The 19,728-nt window shown below is 41.4% G+C and overlaps 1 protein-coding gene across 2 annotated transcripts in view; it reads left to right on the top strand.

Annotated features, from left to right (window-relative positions):
- Positions 1–19,728, top strand: part of LOC149199309 (structural maintenance of chromosomes protein 6B-like) — a 423,580-nt gene that overhangs the window by 99,152 nt on the left and 304,700 nt on the right. The gene's annotated exons all lie outside the window — the stretch shown is intronic.

The following is a 19,728-nucleotide window of genomic DNA, read 5'->3' as shown; positions in this document are numbered from 1 at the left end:
CACTGCTGGGAAAAGGGGATTTGGCAAAATTGTCTATCGCACAACCTCTGCAAGTATCAAAGTGATCAGTACTGAAATCTGGCACACCTGTAGTGATCTCCTGCAATGTCCTCAAGGCTCCATGATACATATGTCCCATCCTGCGGTGCCAAATCTCACACAGCTCAGAACTGCTAGCTCTGCTGTCGGTACTACTGCTCAATGCCAAAAGGGGCTGGAATGCAAACTTGTATACCTTTGCATGGCGTACACCTATCACTCTCGCTAAATCAGCTGGAGTGCCCTTGGGATACATCAACACCTGTCCTCCCCTGAACAGTACCTCATATCCTCTGTCCTCCAAAGCTGAGACGGATATGAGATTCTTCCTCATCCCTGGCACATAAAGAACATCTGACACTTTCAAGGGAGGTTTGGACTCCCTCTGAAATGTCAGTGTCATCACCGAGTACTACCTCTATATCAGTGCCACTCTCTGAAAGCTCTGAGAAGTACTCATGGACTCCTGTCATGTGACGTGAAGCCCAATTGTCCACATACCAGATACCTGAAGATGCTCCGCTAAGCGAGGGAAATGCATGCTCCCTCTGAACCTGTGTGGTAGGTGATCCTGCACTAGAGGACTCACACGTAGTGAACGCAAACTCCCGGTCAAAACGATCTGCAAAGTCCTCAATCTTTGCTGAAGCTGCCATGTCCTAGTTCTTCCCCTTCTTCTTCTTCTTCTCCGGACACACAACTGCATAGTGTCCCATCTTTTGACAATTCCAACACTTCACCTTGGAATAGTCCTTCTGTGTTCCCTTGTTTACCTTTACCTTTGCCTTTGCCCCCACCACTGCTTGTGGAAGCCTGCTTCTTCCCTTTGCCTTTCTTGCCTCCTGCCACCAGTGCTACATCCTCATCCTGCTCAACTGGCTTGGCTGCCTCAAGCTGACCTTTCCCGATCTCTGTCTGAATGCAATCATTCCAAAACCTCTCCCATGTGGGAAGGGTCTCACGTGCACAAACCCCATCAGCAAAGTTCAACCATGAATGGAGGAGGCCATTCACTGCAATCCACACCAACTCAGTGAGTGGAATGGCCTCTCCAATCGCTGCCAACTCATCTCTCACATTAGTAATCTTTGTGAGATATCCAGCTGCACTATCATTACCCATCTTAATGTTCCTCAGCTTCTCCTTCAGGACCATCTTCCGGTTCTCATTGGTACTTTGGTAGAGATTGGACTATGCTGTCCACATCTCATGGGCATTGCTCTTTTCTCTCACATGAGGAATGCAATGGTCTTTGATTCCTTCTAGAATTAGCCTCTTACCCTTGTTGTTCTTTTTATTATAAGCTGTCAACTAAGTAGCATCAGTGGGCACAACAACAGGTTTCTGTGTGGTATGCACCATGATATTCCAGACTTCTGCCTCCTCAAAGATACTTTGCATTCTCTCTTTCCAAACGTTGTAATTTGTATGCCCATCCAGCCTATCCTCCACCCTCAATCCCAATGACGTCCTGCTGTCCTAAAACTGAAAAATAGCACTGCTGTAGTAAAGATAAAACTGTTGTTTATGAAAAAATAAGCTTGCTGGAATTTTCTGAGTGAAAAAATCAGCAATTGTAATTTTTCCTTTTGCTGTTCCAAACTGTCCTTCAGCACTCAAGCTCTGATACCATGTCGAAATTTCTCATTTCCCACCCTGGTTTTCAGTTTCTCCTTATTTCTCCCATATAGTTAAATGCCCTTTCCCATAACCATACATTTAACAAGCTGAAAAAATAAATATTGCTGAAAACACAAATTCTGGAAATTTTACAGAATGCTGGAAATTGCAGAAATAAAAATCAGCAGTAATAAACAGCCATTAAAACACATTTAAACACTGAGATTTTTGGTCAACTTGACCTTGGAAAAACCCCCTACAACTCTTGGGGAAAACTAGTTTGAGAGCTCTTCTTTATTTCTGAAAATGCCTTTTTACAGTAAGAGAAATATTCAGCAAAAATCAGCAAGCAAACTTTTACAACTTATCTCAGCCTTGCTGAAACTCAGCCTTGCTGAAACTCCGCTGCTGAAACTCCGCTGCTGATACTTCGCTGTTGAAACTCCGCTGCTGAAACTCCGCTCTGCTGAAACTCCGCTGCTGAAACTCCGCAGCTCACTGTCCAGAAATCTCCCTTGCTCTCTTGCTCTCCTTCTCTCAATCTGCTCATGAAAGAATGAATGACCTTTTCCTCCTTTAATCTAACCCCAAGTGACTTTTGGGTGATCCAAGTGACTTTTGGGTGATCCCTAAATCCAATGGCTGAAATAGATTGAGATCTAAGGCTGAGATTAAATGCTCATTTAAATCTCACTTTTTATTTTTTAATTCACCCCACTTTAATAAAGACCCACTTAGTCATTTATTTCCAAAGTCACTTTTCCTTTCTAATTTTTCATTGACTTTATAAAATTCACTTTAAAATTAGACTTAGTAACTTTATCACTTAAAGTCACTTTTAAATTAGATTTAACTTTATAAAAATTATAAAGTTACTTTAGGAGAAAAATTAAATTCTTTTGGACACTTTTCCCTAGGCCAAAGATCAAAGCCTAAGGGAACCACTTGCCCTCCGGTACCAAATTTCAACAAGGACTTTATCCTTCAGACCTACTTTCCTGTTATGTCATCATACCAGAGTATATAATATCGTCGATTTTCGCAAATATTGCGATATTTTTGGGGAGTTGAAATATCGCCTAAGAAATAATGCGATATTTTCGCTCCCCAAAAATATTGCGATATTTCGGAAAATATCACGCAACGATCAGAAAAATCGCCAGGCCTGTTAGGCCGTGGCTAAAAAGGCCTAATTCGGATTTTTTTTGCTCATTTTTGTTTTCTGATTGTTGGAGAAGGAAGGGGAGGGCACTATGCTTGCTGTCAAGGAGGAATTGAGGGTGGAATAACCATTATCGCCACCAACGACAAATTTTTTGTTGATCAAAGATTGAAGAATAGTGAGACAATTTTCATTTCTTCCATTAACAAGTATGTTCTAAAAAACCCCTATGTTAATGATTTTTTTGATAGATTTAGGGTTATTCTTGCTTGCCTCTTTGCCTACCAACATTTTATTTTTTTTTTTCCCATTTTCTATGATTTTCATGCCCATGAGCCAATGCAAGGGTTTTCTCCATATTTTGAGAGCAAACTCCATTTATTTTTTTAACTTTCAAATGCACCCTCTTATTGTCATTTTTCATTGAATTCACATTGCAAATAATGTAGCAAAAAAATTATTTTGGAAAATGAGGTGGTTATCACTTTTTTTTTTGTATGGGTGGAGTAACTTTAATCATTAATTCCAATTTTTTTTTTTGGTGCCCTAGGTTTGAGTTAGCTCACTACAAAATTCAAATATACCAAGGCCTTGGACCCATTTTGGAGTATGGGGAGCTTGATGGTGGGACAAATCGGGCATATCTATCATGCAAATTGTGTGGGACCAAGATGACGTGAGGGGTTACGCTATTGAAATACCATTTGGCTAGACTCATCAAACATGATGTTGGATTTGTATAGTTTCTAGTGCGGAGCTTATACAAAAAGCTCTTGAAGCAATTGATGAAAAATACAGAAAGAAGGAAGACGCAGAAAGAAACAAGGTTGAATGTGCAGGTAGATCTTTTGGGATATCTTCTTCTGATTTTGAGGCTGAGGGTAGTGGGAGAGGCTCCACAACATCGCCTGCTATTGCTAGTGTGAAGGGATAATTTTTTGTTCCCAGAACAGGACATGGAGCACAACCTTCCATAAAATGAATTGTTAAAAAAAAGGAGAAGCAAGAAGCAGATAGAGTCATGGGGAGGTGTCTTTTCTGGAGCGACTTACCTCTTAACATCACCAAAAGCAATCCATTTTGGCAGCCAATGTGTGATGCTTTCACTGTTTTGGGCCCAGGCTACAAAAGTGCTACATATGAGGAGTTGTGGGCGCCAATTCTTCAAGTAGAAAAGCAGGACATCAACTCTTGATTGGCGGAGTTGAAAAAAACATGGGAAGTTTCTGGATGCATAGTGATGTCTCATGGTGGGACAAATAGGAAGGTTAGGACCCTTGTTAATTGCTCGATATATTGTCCTAAAGGTACCATGTTTATTAAATCAGTGGATGCATCAACACATATCAAAGATGCAACAACGATATGTGAGTTGTTAGATGGGTTCATTCAAGAGATTGGTGTGCGGAATGTGGTGCAAGTCGTAACAGGCAATGCAGTTAATTATGTGTCTCCGACAGGATGCTTATGGAGAGGCATCACACATTGTTCTGGACTCTGTGTGTAGCACATTGTATTGATTTGCTTCTTGAGGATATGGGGAAACTCTCCTTCATCAAGGAGGTGGTTAATATGGCTAGGAGCGTCCCCAAGTTTATTTATAACTATGATTTTGTTCTTAGGCTCATGAGGAGGTACTCTAGAAACAAGGAGTTGCGGCATCTTGCAATCACACGTTTTGCCACAAACTTTATTACTCTTCAGTCTTTGCTTCGATGCCAGTTCGAGTTGAAGCAAATGTTTGTTTCTGATGAGTGGCGTGATTGTAGATATAGCAGGAGACAGGACGAGAGAGCCATTGCAAAAATGGTGTACTCTGACACGTTTTGGCAGGGAGTAGAAGAAGCATGCTCAGTTAGTGAACCTATAATAAAAGTTCTGAGATTGGTAGATGGGGAGAAACTGCAATGGCTTATTTGTATGAGGCCATGGATAGGGCCAAGGAGGCCATTCGTTCTTATTATGCAGACAAGGGTTCTGCTGGGCTTGATAGGCATATGATGTTATGGGATGTGACTGATAGTCGGTGGACAGGGATGCTTCATTGACCCATTCATGTAGTAGCACTCTTTCTTAATCCCACATTTTCATACAATTGCGGCTTTGATTTTGATGGCGAGGTGATGGAAGGGATTCATTCCTATATTCATAGGACGGTACTTGATCCTGGGCTTCGTAGCAAAATCAATTGGGATATACAGTTTTATCGAGATTGTGTTGGCCTCTTTGGCTTTGATGATGCTATTAGGGAAATGACCCTCTTCATGCCACGTAAGTGAAAAGTCATCATTCATTAGAAATTAGAATTTTCAATTTAGAATTTCCTTACTTATAATTCTAGATTTTTAAAATTCAATTATGTAACTTTTATTTAAAAGTTTAATTATGTTTTAAGTTTTTGAGTTTTTTATTTCTTTATTTTGTTGTAGATATTTGGTGGCGAAGCTATGGTGCAAGGGCACCAAATTTGTAGAAATTGGCAATAAGAACCCTGAGTCAAACATTTAGCTCTTCATGGTGTGAGCGCAATTGGAGTGTATTTGAAAAAATACGCGCAGAAAAGTGCAACAGGTATAACTTTGAGCACCAACCTTCAGTTGAGCAATTACACTTGCTGTAATTTTTAATTGTTAATTTATGACCCTCAAGTGTCAAGAGTCAAGACTCATTACTTTTTTTACACTCTTACATGTTGGAGTTCGCACGCCTCAATGATTTAGTGTATGTGCATTACAATATCCGACTTCGAGTGAAGCAAATCAAAGCACCAATGGATCTAGATGCCATTTCTTAGACAATATTGATGTATTGTCTCAGTGGAGGGTGGAGTTTGGGGGCCCATCTTGGAGGAGTCACCTTCATGGTTAGAGCCGGATGATCCATTAGAACAGGGGCAACAAGAGGGGGAAGACTCAAAGGAGGAGCAACACGAGGAGGAGGAGCAGGACACAGAGGAGGAAGAGGAGGAGACTGTGGGAAAGACCTGAAAAAATTGTGAAAAACTCGACTGATAACATTGGCGAGTTGAAAAAATCGTGAATTCCCGATGGTATCGCGATTTTTTCAGGTCTTTTTCCACACTGCCTCATACAATATAAGTTGTAACAATAATCTCGAATTTGGGACATGCACTCATCTTAGAAGTGCATACGATCCCTAGAAATCTCTAGTTGAACTTGTCAAGATAAAAAATGAGTTCTAGAAATCTCTTGTTGAACTTTTCAAGAAGAAAAAGGAGGTAAGACCATGTGGTGATATGGATACATATCAACATTGAAAACACCACAAACACCAAGATGTCACTTGAATCAACACAACATCACCTACATGACTTTATTTTAGAATAACAACCCTAGCTCTTCAAAGATAATTTCCTGCATCAATTTCAAAGAGCTAAGGCTAATTTGTGGCATGCATATCATTCGTTATTTGCATTTCATGTTCTTGCATTAGTACCCTTAATTCCACGCCATTTTGTCTTTACTCACCCATAATTTGTCTCAGGGTTTTCCTTAATATTCCTTTTCTATGCCATTCATTTATTCCACTTTCACTCCTCCCTTGATACATCACTAAGGGCCTTCACTCCATAGCCTTAGAAATCCTACCTTTAGGAAAAGCTCCCTTGAGTTGGAAGAGCCAACCCAAAGAAGAAGGAAGAGCTAATGAAGTGATAGTGGGTAGCTTTCCTAAGTTGTACAAACTTACAAACTAGCCCCTTGATGCTTGGGACTTTGCATCATATGAGGGTGCTAGGTTTTGTTGTATCAGGTCTCAAGAGTGGCACACCCGATAATCACATGTATGATGTGTTTGAGTGTGGAAAGATGTGCAAGAAGCAATTTGTGAAATTCCTAGTCCAAGGAACCCCTACTGCAGCAAATCTGAAACTACTTCATCTACTTGATTTTTTTTTTAAATTACATTCATCAAGTTATTCTTTTGAATACTGAAGCAAATTACTTCTGCAACCTACACTAAATAAATATTTGATCTCATGAAACAAAAGAATAGAGCAAAGAACAAGATACATAGGACACACTTATTTTTTGACACAATAGTCCCTGAAAAAACCCAATGCGAGAAAACCGATGCAACAACTCCGACAGTTTTATTATGATGTAGGAGAAATATCTCAATACAAATTTAGGATGCTCATCTAGCAATCCTTTACAGAGAAAATACTAGCGGAAAATCTGAGTGAGTTTTACCTCACTTCACCCGGCAGAATTCTCGTTGATCCGGCACAAGACTGGCTAACCCCGACTATTTTTGCGTCACCTCTTCTGCCCTTTGCATCAATTTTCCCGGCTGTTTCGGCAGTTCCCGACAATTCCGGCTGCTCGGTCAATTCTTGACAGTTCTGACTGTTCCTGGCAGTTTCGACTTCTGCGTGATAGTCAACTTTTCTGCTGTACTGGCTCTTTCCGACTCTTTGTCTGTATTCTCTGGAAAGTCCTCTCGGATTCTCACTGCCCCTCTGCTGTAGAATTATCTCTTAATTCGAAATCCTTAGCAAACCTTGCCCTAGGAATCGAATTCTTGATCAATTCATTCTCTTCGTGTGTGTTGCCAAATGAACCCCAAGCCTTCATTTTATACTTTTCCTATTGAGTCTTCAATGACCGAGATTAAGTCTCTAATCAACGACTAAGATTAAAACATGACTTGACTCGCCTTCTAGATCATTCTCACCCATATTTTGATTAATACCCATTAATATTTTAATTTCCTAAATTTAGACTTAGGAACTCCATTAAAATATTAATTATTTTAATAAAATACAATTCGGGTGGAATTTCACCAAACGATTTCTGGGTTCTTTAGAACTCATGTGCCTTAGCCTCTCCACCAATTTTCAAATCTAGAGCACTTCCGATGCTACCAAAAACTAACACTCCCTCTTAGCAAGGAAAATGCTCTAGCAAGAATATCCACTTTCATGCTGCTCTGTTTTTGAAGCACCCCTTTTCTGCATTGCTGCTGCGACCAACACTGTGCTCCTGCTGCAACTGTACTGCTACCGATGACATTGCCACTGCCACTGTTGCATCTGTACTACAACTCCCTCTCAAATGCGGCATCTGATATGCTGCTAGCACTTCCATTGCTAACACTCATCTATACTACAACTCAGTTGCTGAGAGAAGCAACTGAAAAACATCCAAAATTAGTTGAACTTAACTGTGTTGAGCATAATACAATGAATGTTGGAATCTGACTGCTGCTGATTCTAACCCTCTGAACCTTTTGCGCTGCTGCTGACTCCTGCACTACTGCCAACCTTGCACTGCGCTGATCAGTCTCTGGCCCCCAGCTACTGCATCTGTCCTCCAAACACTCCACTGCATCATTTGACACTAAGTCCATCTCTCTACTGCTATATCTCAAGCTCCCATAGCAAGGAATTGATCCAAGAGGTGGACTCCTCAAGGATCCTGGCCACATGTAGCTCTTTTGAACTACAACCCTAAATCTCCCCACCTCCCTCCTGGATATTTGGTTGCCATCTCTGCCAAATGTCGAATGACCTCCTCTCTCCTCTGCACAACACTAGACTGGCCTACGCTCTCCCTGCTGGAGCTTGTAGATTTGCCCCTCTCTGCTGTTGTTCAACAAGTGAAGATTCAGACTCCTTGGTTGGAAGTCGTCTGAGGAGAAAATTCCCCTTCTATATGTCTTTGCTCTTTTCCGATGGATTTCTGCCCTGACAGAAACTACGCCCTTCAAGCACTACGTTGAGGCTCTGCCTCACTCCCTTTGCCACCACAAACTCACAAATTGGAATTCATACCTCTTTGTCGTCTCACTCAGAGAGAGATTTCCTTGGATCTGCTTCCTTGCAAGGACTGCGCAATCCGTTCAAAGAGATTCGAATTGCTGCCGTGCAACTTTCGGCCTCACTACTCAGCACTTGATCTGCTCTTCCTGTTTCAAAATCAATGCTCTAATACCATGTGAAAAGTCCTAGTCCATGGAACCCCTATTGCAGTAAATTTGAATCTACTTGACCTGCTTGATTTTTTTAAATTACATTCATCGAGTTATTCTTCTGAATACTCAAGCAAATTGCTTCTACAACCTACACTAATTAAATATTTCATCTCATGAAACAAAAAAATAGAGCAAAGAACAAGATACATATGACACACTTATTTTTGGACACAATAGTCCTCGGAAAAACCCAATGCTGGAGAACCAATGCAACAAATCTGTGGGTTTTATTATTATGTAGGAGAAATATCTGAATACAAATCTAGGATGCTCATCTAGCAATCCTTTACAAAGAAAATACTGGCGGAAAATCTGAGTGAGTTTTACCTCACTTCACCCGACAGAATTCTCTCTGTGATCCAGCACAACACTGGCTAACCCCGACTATTTTTGCGTCACCTCTTCTGCCCTTTACGTCAGCTTTCCCAGCTGTTCCGGCTGTTTCTGACAGTTCCAGCTTTTGCCCTTTGCGTCAGCTTTTCTGGTTGTTCCAACACTTCCCGACAGTTCTGACTATTCCTGGCAGTTTTAGCTTCTGCGTGACACGCAACTTTCTGCTCTACTGGCTCTCTTCGCCTCTCTGTCTGTATTCTCTGGAAAGTCCTCCCAGATTCTCACTGCCCCAATGCTGCAGAATGATTAGTTAATTTGAAATCCTTAGCAAACCCTACCATAGGAATCAAATTCTTGGTCAATTCGTTCTCTTCGTGTGTGTTGCCAAATGAACCCCAAGTCTCCATTTTATACTTTTCCTGTTGAGTCTTCAATGACCGAGATTAAGTCTCTAATCAACTGCTAAGATTAAAACATGACTTGATCCGCCTTCTAGATCATTCTCACCCATATTTTGATTAATAGCCATTAATATTTTAATTTCCCTAAGTTTCGACATAGGAACTCCACTAAAATATTAATTATTTTAATAAAATACAATCCGGGTGGAGGTTCTTTAGAACTCATGTGCCTTAGTCTCTCCACCAATTTTCAACGCTAGATCACTTTTGATGCTAGCAAAAACTAACACAATTCAACAAAGAACTCTTTCCTATGTGGACCCAAAGTAGGTTGATCCATCTAATTCCATAGAGAAGTGTGCAAAGTACCAAATAGGTGGAGCGCTTCACATACATGATAAGTCAAAGGTTTTGGGACCATCAACAACTTCCCCCTTAAAAAGGTGCCACGTCCAATTTGTAATTATCACATCCTGTTAAGTTTGACAAAGTCAACTCATTTAATTGATTATAAAATATGGTCCAAGTTGGTTACAACTTAGAACTTGTGGAAGTTGGTAAGACAAGAAACCAACAAATTAGACAAGAAACCAACAAATTCTCTCTAGTGTGCGAAAACCTCAATCATGCTAAGATTGACCAAATCAAAGCCCAAATAAAATACTTCAAGGTGATTGCAAATAATCAAATAATTTGTAAAGACCATGCATTGTTTTGAAAAATCATTAATTGATTTATCAAAGCCATGTGCACAAGAGAGTAACACCCTTTAAAAGTGTGCCATCCTCTCCCAAAATAGTACTTCATCCATGCCTTGGACTCTATGCATAGATGGGAGTGCTTCACAAGAAAGCCTCAACTGACCTATAGATAAACCCTCCAAGTGTGAGAGGATGCCAAATCAAGTAGGTTGCTCAAGCAATTAAACTTCCTCTAGATAATAATGGTTAAATCAGCAGTTGGATGGTTAAATTAACCTCAACATGTGTGCATTATGGCTAGTGCTTTAATATAACCACGGTCCACCCCCAACTATCACTAAACGATCAAATCAACATGAACATGTGTGCCAATGAGGGGGTGCACTCTACCAAAATGTTGTACTAGCAAAATAATAGATGTTTTTCCTAGCAAACCCCCTTCATGAGACCAACAAACATAAAGCTCAAACTAGGGTGCACCATCACCAAGGGATTATTGCATCAAAGTATGTCAACCAACCTTAGAAAAGGGCAGAGCATGAATGAAACATATGTGGTACCTGTTGAAGTTTCTAAGTTTACTTAGTTAGAAAACTTCCATGCACTTTATCTGATTTATTCCTACCGACTTGTTATTTTCCTTAACAAGTTATTTACAATGTAAATACTGAAAATAAACACTAGTGCATGCTTAACATATTACAGATCAGCAACTAAAAGATACATAAACAATCACACCATATGACACCATTATTTTTGGACCAATGTCCCTGGAAAAACCCAATGTGGGAAAATGAGTGCAGCTATCCGAGGCTTCTTATTAAGCAATATCAGAGTACAATTTGGGTGCCGAAACTGACCTACCCAACAAAGAATTTCCTTGGCAGTAATACCTCTCAGTTTCTGACAAATCTCCTGGCTGAAACCTCGGATAATCCTTCCGGCAGCTACTCAGCACAAATCTGCCCCAGAAAGCCCAGCGTCAGTGTCTCTCTGGACTGCGTCAGCCCCTCTCTGCCTCACGCTGGCCTTGCGTCACCCCGGATGGGTTTGCGTCAGCCCTGCGTCAACCCTCTGGCACTCTGCGTTAGCAATGCTAGCCTTTCTGAGGCTCTGCGTCAACTGCCTTTGCGTGGCCCTGCATGAGCCCTGGGAGGCTCTGTGTCACTCTCCTTGGCTACTGCACTGCTCTCCTGACACTATCTCTGCCTCTCTGTCTCTCTATACTCAAATGCCCCTCAACTGCATCTAATTCTATCTCTCTTAGCAAACCCTGCTCTAGAGAATAGAATGACTGATCACTCTGTTGTATTCTCCCAGTGACTTTCAAGCCTCCTCTTATACTTTTCTTGTTGACATATCAATGGCCGAGATTAAGTCCCTAATCAACGACTAAGATTAGATCTGGCTTGATCCATGTCTTTTGGACCATTCTACACAGATTCATATTAATACACATTAATATTTTATTTTCCCTAAGTTTAGACTTAGGGACACCTTTAAAAATATTAATTATTTTAATATCTCCTGATCTGTTTTGAATCTCCCCAAACCCTTTCTGGGTATTGGAGATCTCATGTGCCCCAATCCCTCCACCAAATTTCATTGCTAGAGCACATCCGATGCTACCCCAAATCAACACTCCTTCTTAGCGAGGACTGTGCTCTAGCAATACTCCTCACTGAGTATTACTCCGATCATCCGGCATCGGTACCTGTGTTGATGCTAGGCCTACCTGCCCAACATCCTCTGCACTGTTGCATCCTATACTGCTGCCCATGGTTCTACCACTGCCACTGCTGCATCTGTACGACAACTCCCTCTGCATCCTTGTTATTGCTGGTCCGTTCTCCCAGCACTGCATCCGCACTGCACCTCCTCTCATCATGTTGCATCGTGTTGCCCATTGTTGCACTGCAACTCAGTGACTGAGAAGTAAGTCACTGATCTCCCCATCTGACCTCCCTGTTGGGCTAGAGACCCCCACTGATGCTGAAGCTCCCTCTGTCACTGACAAGTACTCCCTCTCTGACCTCTGCATTGCTGCAACAACTCCTTGCATCTTGCACCGTTGCACACCTCTTTGTGCCATCCTGCACTGGTGCAACACTCTAGTGCCTCTTGCACTGCTGCAGCCTGCTAGCCTCGCGCTGTCTCGGGTCTCTTGCAGTGTAGTTCTCTCTGCCTCTTCATTCGCATCCGTCTCTACTCGACTTAGCCAGTCCTGCTACTCCGATTCAGGGCTCCTGTAGCAAGGTCTAATCCAAGAGGCTGGGTACCTCAGGGATCCTGTCCCTCATCGCCTGTAGTCCGTCTGACTACAGCTCGATGTCTCCCCACTTCCACTCAAGTGGTGCGTGTGCACTCATGGCACAATCATCGTATGTCAAAACACCCTTCTCTGCCGGTGCTGGCGCTGCCTTAGTCTCGGAAGACTTTTCCTTACTCTTCTTCATTGGATATTGGGTTGCATAATGACCCAGCTCCCCATAGTAGAAGCTCTTGATCTTGGAGAGATATTTCTTCTTCCGCTTTTCCTGCTTTCCCTCAAATGTTAGGGCAACATCTTCCTCCTCTTGTTTGACTTTGATCCCCTTGTTGCTGCTACCCGTCTTCTACTGCTATCTGATCTCTTCCTGGCGAAGAGCCGCCCACATCTCGTCCTAAGGTGGGAGAGTCCCTATGCTCAGTATACTCTGGACAAATACCTCTCAGTCTTCTGAGACAACATTCATGGCTGTCCTCACCATCAACTCCTGATCCGGCGTGGCTTCTATAGTAGTCAACTTAATCTCGGATCTCATTCAGTCCTCCGAGGAAGGTGTCAATCGGTTCTCCCTTCTTCATCTGATACGACTTAAACTGATTTTAAAGTAGCATTCTTCTCTGCACAGAAGTATGCTGGTACAGCTTCTTGAGAGCCTCCCACATCTCAAATGCTGTTCCCTTCTCGGCTATGTGTGGTACTACATGATCCTTGACCCTGTCAAGGATAATGTTCTTGGCCCTCGCCATCTCCTCCTCGTACTTGTCATTATAATTGGGGTCGACTGGGATAGCTATTACCTTCATGGAGAAGTTCTTGACACGATTCCTGTCAAGTACGGATAAGATTCTGGCCTTCCAGACTGCGAAGTTCGATGCTCTGTCCAGTCTATCCTGGTATCTTACTCTATGTAGTGCCATGATGCTTCTCTACTTCCCTCCTGGAAGTTCTCTGTTCGACTCCTCCGAGTCTCTACTTCCTGTATGGAAGTTCTCTTCTGGACTCCCTCTGAGTCCTGATTTCCCTCCTGAAATCCTTCTGCTATTGTCGAGATGCCCCCCTACTCTGATCGTCTTGTGCAACCACACCACTGATCTGGGTTCCTCGGCTAGAAACCCTCGGTATCAACCCCTTTGTCCTTGGTCTGTCAGGTATTGTTCTGACTACAGTACCTCACTAGCTCCACTCTGCAATATTCTCGCAACCTTCTAAACCCAGCAACCTGAAGGTGAGAGCTCCTAGGCTCTGCGCAATCCCGACACTAGCAACCCGACCTCCTCATCCAACTGCGTCAACCCTCCCAGCTACTGCGTGGCTTTGCTTGAGGCATCTCTTGCCTTCCTTAGCCTCTGCGCTGCCTCTTCCCGGCTCACCCTTGATGACGCGGGCACTACGTCACCCTTCCTTGTTGCTGCTCTGCTAGAAACAACTTTTGTGTCCTTGGGACAACTGTTTTCTGCTGCTATTGCTCTGCTCGGCTGATGTCCCTTAGTCCTCCTGTGATCTGCAATCACACTCTGATACCATGTTGAAGTTTCTAAGTTTACTCTGAAACCATCCATGCACTTTATCTGATTTATTCCTACCTACTTGTTATTTTCCTTAACAAGTTATTTACAATGTAAATACTGAAAATAAACACTAGTGCATGCTCAACATATTATAGATCAGCAACTAAAAGAAACAGAAACAATCACAGCATATGACACCATTATTTTTGGGCCAATGTCCTCGGAAAAACCCAATGTGGGAAAATCGGTGTAGCTATGTGAGGGTTTTCTTATTAAGCAATATCATAGTACAATTTGGGTGCCGAAACTGGCCTACCCAACAGAGAATTTCCTTGGCAGTAATACCTCTCAGCTTCTGACAAATCTCTTGGCTGAAACCTCGGATAATCCTTCTGGCAGCTACTCAGAACAAGTCTGCCCCAGAAACCCCAACATCAACCTCTCTCTGGACTGTGTCAACTCCTCTCTGCCTCACGCTGGCCTTGCGTCACTCCGGATGGGTCTGTGTCAACCCTATGGCCCTGCGTCACTCCGGATGGGTCTAGGTCAGCCCTCTGGCCCTTTGCGTCAGCGACGCTGGCCTCTCTGAGGCTCTGCGCAGCTCTTGGATGCCTCTGCATGGCTCTGCGTGAGCCTTGGGAGGCTCTGCGTCACCCTCCTTGGCTACTGCGCGACTCTCCCGGCACTATCTCTGCCTCTCTGTCTCTCTGTACTCAAATGCCCCTCAGCTGCATCTCCCGATCACTAATTCTCTCTCTTAGCAAACCCCGCTTTAGAGAATAGAATAATTGATCACTCTGGTGTATTCTCCAAGTGACCCTCAAGCCTCCTTTTATACTTTTCCTGTTGACATATCAACGACCGAGATTAAGTCCCTAATCAATAGCTAAGATTAGATCTAGCTTGATCCATGTTTCTTGGACCATTCTAACACAGATTCATATTTTTTTTTCTAAATAAGTCTAAAATCTATTACTGTAACAAAATGATACAAGGAGGCTCTGGCCTCTACAGTTCTGAGCCAAGGTTCATGGCATAATGCAGCAAAAACAAAATTAAGACTTCCCAGAAGTGGGAAACCAGTCCAATCCAAAATAAATTTGCTGCTCGCGCAGGGGAAACCAACATACGAACATGGAGCAATATTCTATTGAATTCATACTAACTATTTTGCTCAAAAATTCAAAAGTAAACCCATAGACTTGGTTGCCGACAACCTGAAACCTGAAGACGCGTGGTGAATTAGTTGTCATTTGGTGCTGACGGGTGTTCTTCGATAATTAGGCACCTGTAGGCGTCGGGGTCGTCCTCGTCTTTCGGCAGCGCGCTCGTGTCATCCTTCGCCAGAGGTTCTCGATTTTGCTCTGCTGCAGAAGGCTTGCCCTGAGCATTATCACTCTTCTCCATTGCATGTGTGGGGCATCCTTCGTCGCTGGAAGGCTCCTCTTGAAAGGTAACTGTGATGGTAGCCTTTATGAGTGGTCGATTCAGAGAGCAATGGTAAATGAATTGGGCAGAATGGTGGGATTGCTGAGAGCTGGAAGGGATATCAGTAATTGGTATGGAGGTTTGCACAGGCTGGGAGTGGACAGCGCGAGTGCGGCCTCTACCACTGCGAGTATCAGGATAATTTGACGAGGGGGAAGAGGAGTCCGAGACTGTTGAGGGCGGAGAATGGGGCAGTCTCCCTCTGCTGCTACCCCTCCTGCTACGCATTCGCTGGCGCAGTCGAGGCATGATGGCTTGGGGATGAAGAGACTGCCTGTGAGAGGTCGGCACTGAGCGGAGCTCTGAGGTAGAAGGCTCAGAAGGCTCAGAATCGAAAGTCAGGTTGCAGATCAAACTCTGAGAGTAATGGTTGCCCTTTCCAAAGTCTATGCAGCAGAGAATATTGCATCTCCTTCCCGTTGCAGTGCGTGTGCTCGGCTCCACTGCAGCCAGGGGGCACTTGCAGCTCAGAGGCAGAGGAGTAAAAATAGAGGAAGTGGGTCGAATGTTGCCTGAGGGCTCCATGATGCAGAGCCGAGGCGGGATGGCGCTGGTGAATTGGTTCGAGTGCCGCATTGAATGGCATTTACTGCTACTGTGAGACGGTTTTATTGCTCTATGTGCGATCTTATGGGTGGCCATGTGGCTATGCCATTTGCCGTCCTGTGCCACTGCCATCAGATCACTCTTTGTGTACACCCGCATCCGGGAAACACAGATTCATATTAATACACATTAATATTTTATTTTCCCTAGGTTTAGACTTAGGGACTCCATTAAAAATATTAATTATTTTAATATCCCCTGATCTGTTTAGAATGTGCCCAAACCCTTTCTGGGTATTGGGGATCTCATGTGCCCCAACCTCTCCACCAAATTTCGTGGCTAGAACACATCCGATGCTACCCCAAATCAACAATATCCCTTGCGGTGCCCTCCATATCTCAATTTTAGGAAAAAGTGCATCCACATGGGTAATAGTTACTGAAGCAACAAAACTTATAGCTTGTTGACTTTAAATGTTAAAATACATAAAAGGTATTGTAATAATAATTTATTAATATATAAAATGTACAAATGATGTAGAATGTTACAACGAGGACCCGCATATATACTAGGCAGGTGTCTTTTCATGATTGGGCATGTCTTTTAGACATGCCTTTTTACTTAACTTGATGACTATTTAACATAATTATTATTTGATTATTCTGCATTTACATTATTTATATTTATTTTATTTTGTTATGAATTATATTCATAACATTGCCTTCCTCTTCAAAAAGCTTTGTCCTCAAAGCTTATTGCTGACTTGCTTTGTCCTCAAGCTTATTGCGGATCTTTTTCTTCATGGTGGGCTTGTTATTTCGGCATATTTAATTCGTTATTGGTATGTATAGTTCGTTAGTGATATTTTTTTTTGTTGGTTTTTGTGATATATATATATATATATATATATTTATTTATTTATTTTTTTATTTTTTTATTTCCGTTAGTTATTTTATTTATCAAATTGTCTTGTCTTGATTAGGGTGGTCACTCGTTTTATAATTTTTGACTCCCCTCCTTTAAAGTTTGACTTTGATTATTTATTTATTTTAAATATTGTTTCTCAAAAACTAATTGTTTAATATAGCGGTTGCTTATTAATATTTGTTTTTAATAAATTAATAAACTAATACTACAGTTTAAATATTATTTTTCAAAAACTAGTAATATTTGGTTTTAATAAATTAATTTAAATATTATTTTTCAAAAACTAGTCGTTTAATATAGCCGTTACATATTAATATTTTAATAAATTGATAAACTAATATCATTATTTAAATATTATTTTTCAAAAACTAGTACTATTTGGTAATAATAAATTAATTTAAATATTATTTTTCAAAAACTAGCCGTTTAATATAGTCGTTACTTATTAATATTTTTAATAAATTAATGAAATAATATCATTATTTAAATATTTTTTTTCAAAAACTAGCCATTTAATATAGCCGTTACTTAATAATATTTGTTTTTAATATATTAATAAATTTATATTATAATGTAAACATTACTGTTCAAATATAGTCGTTACTTGAAATTATGTCTCTACATTGCTCTCTATTTAAGCCTTTGCCATGGTCTGCCTCTTCATTTGGTCTTGATGATGAACCACACTTGTTGGTTCGAAACGCGTCGGCCAAAAAATTCTCTCATGCGATTTCTACTGAAAGACTTTGTTTAATTCATTATGGATCATAGAGGCTTGAATACAGAAAATAATAATAATAATAATAATATTATTATTTTTTATTAAATAATTAAATTATTTATTGTGTAACTATATTTAATTAACCAGATATATATAGTTAAAGGGTTGAATTTAACTGTTGTATAGTTATAATGTGACTATACGAGATATATATATATATATATCACAACTATATATGTCACGACCATATTTAAATTGATCCGACGTATCACTGGGGAACATGTACGTATGACCCAGCGTTTGATAGGGGACATACCCTGTGACGACGGTAACAAGTTTTTTTTTAATTAACAGCGAATGCCTCCAGAACAGGTGTGGTCAACGTGGCAGGGGGTCACTCAGTCAACGATCAATGGAGCTGTTACGATCTGCAGTTCGTGTGGTCGATGTGGCAGGGGGTTAATACAGTCAGTGATCAATGGAGCTGTTACAATCTGCAATACGTGGTGCTGTTGGGTGAAGGGGAACGATGTTGATTGTGACACAGTTGCGTACTTCGCAGCACAATGGACAAACACATCATCAACCCACCCGACAGAGCTTTTACCAGTAAGAGAATGGGCAACGTAATGGCAACAAGGTCGAGGAAACCTGAGGGTCGTGGTGATATGTTGCTGATGAATCGCAGTAGAATATTCAAACAGGGGGATGCTGCGGTTATATTTCGCAGATGAACGGGGATTTTGGGATGCTCGGTACAGGGAAATGGTCGATGAATTTTTGACAGCGTGGAACAAACACAGTGGGACACAAAGACGAGGGTGGAGGGTTTGGCTGACGCATTTTTTTGTTCCTGCCTCTTGTCAAAGCAATGCTTGTGAAAGACATGGACACAATTCTTACCCTTTTCAGGACAACACTTTCCATGAACATGCTCGTGATATTTGTGAAATCTCCTTACAAAAGAAGTACAAGCAGATTTTTGTCCCTACTGGTTACTGTTATTACTCCACAGTCCAATTATGCTTCGATGTAGGAGTGCCACAGTCTGTAGCATGATCAAGTCTGACAGGAATTCGTAATATATCCTGCCCATTTTTTGTATTAGCTTCAGTCGCTGATTCAGGATTGATGTTCATGAAGGCGTTATGATTTTCTTCCTTGTCCTTGCTGACCTTGAAACTAATGTCCATCATTTTATTTCTGATTGCTACTTTTTCCTCTTGTACAAGCTCTAACATATCCTTATCTCTGCAATGGGATTTCTCTGGTGCATTAGCAAATCTGCAGTACTTATGTAACCATACTTCTCTCTATAGAAGGGTTTTCAACAATTTTGCAATGATATTCCTCTATTGCTGATGCAATGTCTGTCATAGCCATTCTGAAGCTATTTGGCTTCATTGATTTTCTCTGCCTTACCAAACATTCCAAAGAACTCTCCACTGCATACTGCTAAAGTCGGAAGGCTGTTAAATTAGGCCAAGAAGAAATGTTAGACTTGGCATCATTGACAATTACTGTGGAACACCTATCTTGGTTAGCAACATACTGTGCAGGGCTAGAGGCAGGAGTAGAGGCAGAAGACACTGCTTTCTCTAATTCTTTATTAATCTCCTTCTCATCTAGTCTCAATGAATCCCCATCCTGGTTAGCAACTTTTGTAACAGAGCTATGTACAGTAACAACAACATTCTTGATGGTTGTTCCTAGATACGCTTCAACAATCTCCTTCATTTTATTTAGAACCATCGAAGAATTTTTCTCTACAACAAATTGCCTTTCTTCTCCTTTGCAAGTAACAACAATCATAGGCTTCTCCGCTGGCCCAGAAATGACTTTGGAGGGCCACAACTTCATGTCATTTTGCACTGTTGGGTTGGAGAATCTCCTTCTATGTTTATTTCTGTGATCATCATCATCTTCACCTGGATCTCCTTCACTACGACCAAGTTTATTTTCACCATTACTAAATGTAATGTTTTGTGCATTATTCTCATCATTTTGATCATGATCTTC

Source organism: Pinus tabuliformis, chromosome 2_1 (genome assembly GCF_031772625.1).
Source record: "Pinus tabuliformis cultivar Carrire ecotype Pingquan chromosome 2_1, CPIR1, whole genome shotgun sequence".
In the NCBI taxonomy this organism is placed as follows: Eukaryota; Viridiplantae; Streptophyta; class Pinopsida; order Pinales; family Pinaceae; genus Pinus; species Pinus tabuliformis.
The sequence above is the reverse complement of the archived record's forward strand: the minus strand, read 5'-3'. Positions and strand labels throughout refer to the sequence as shown.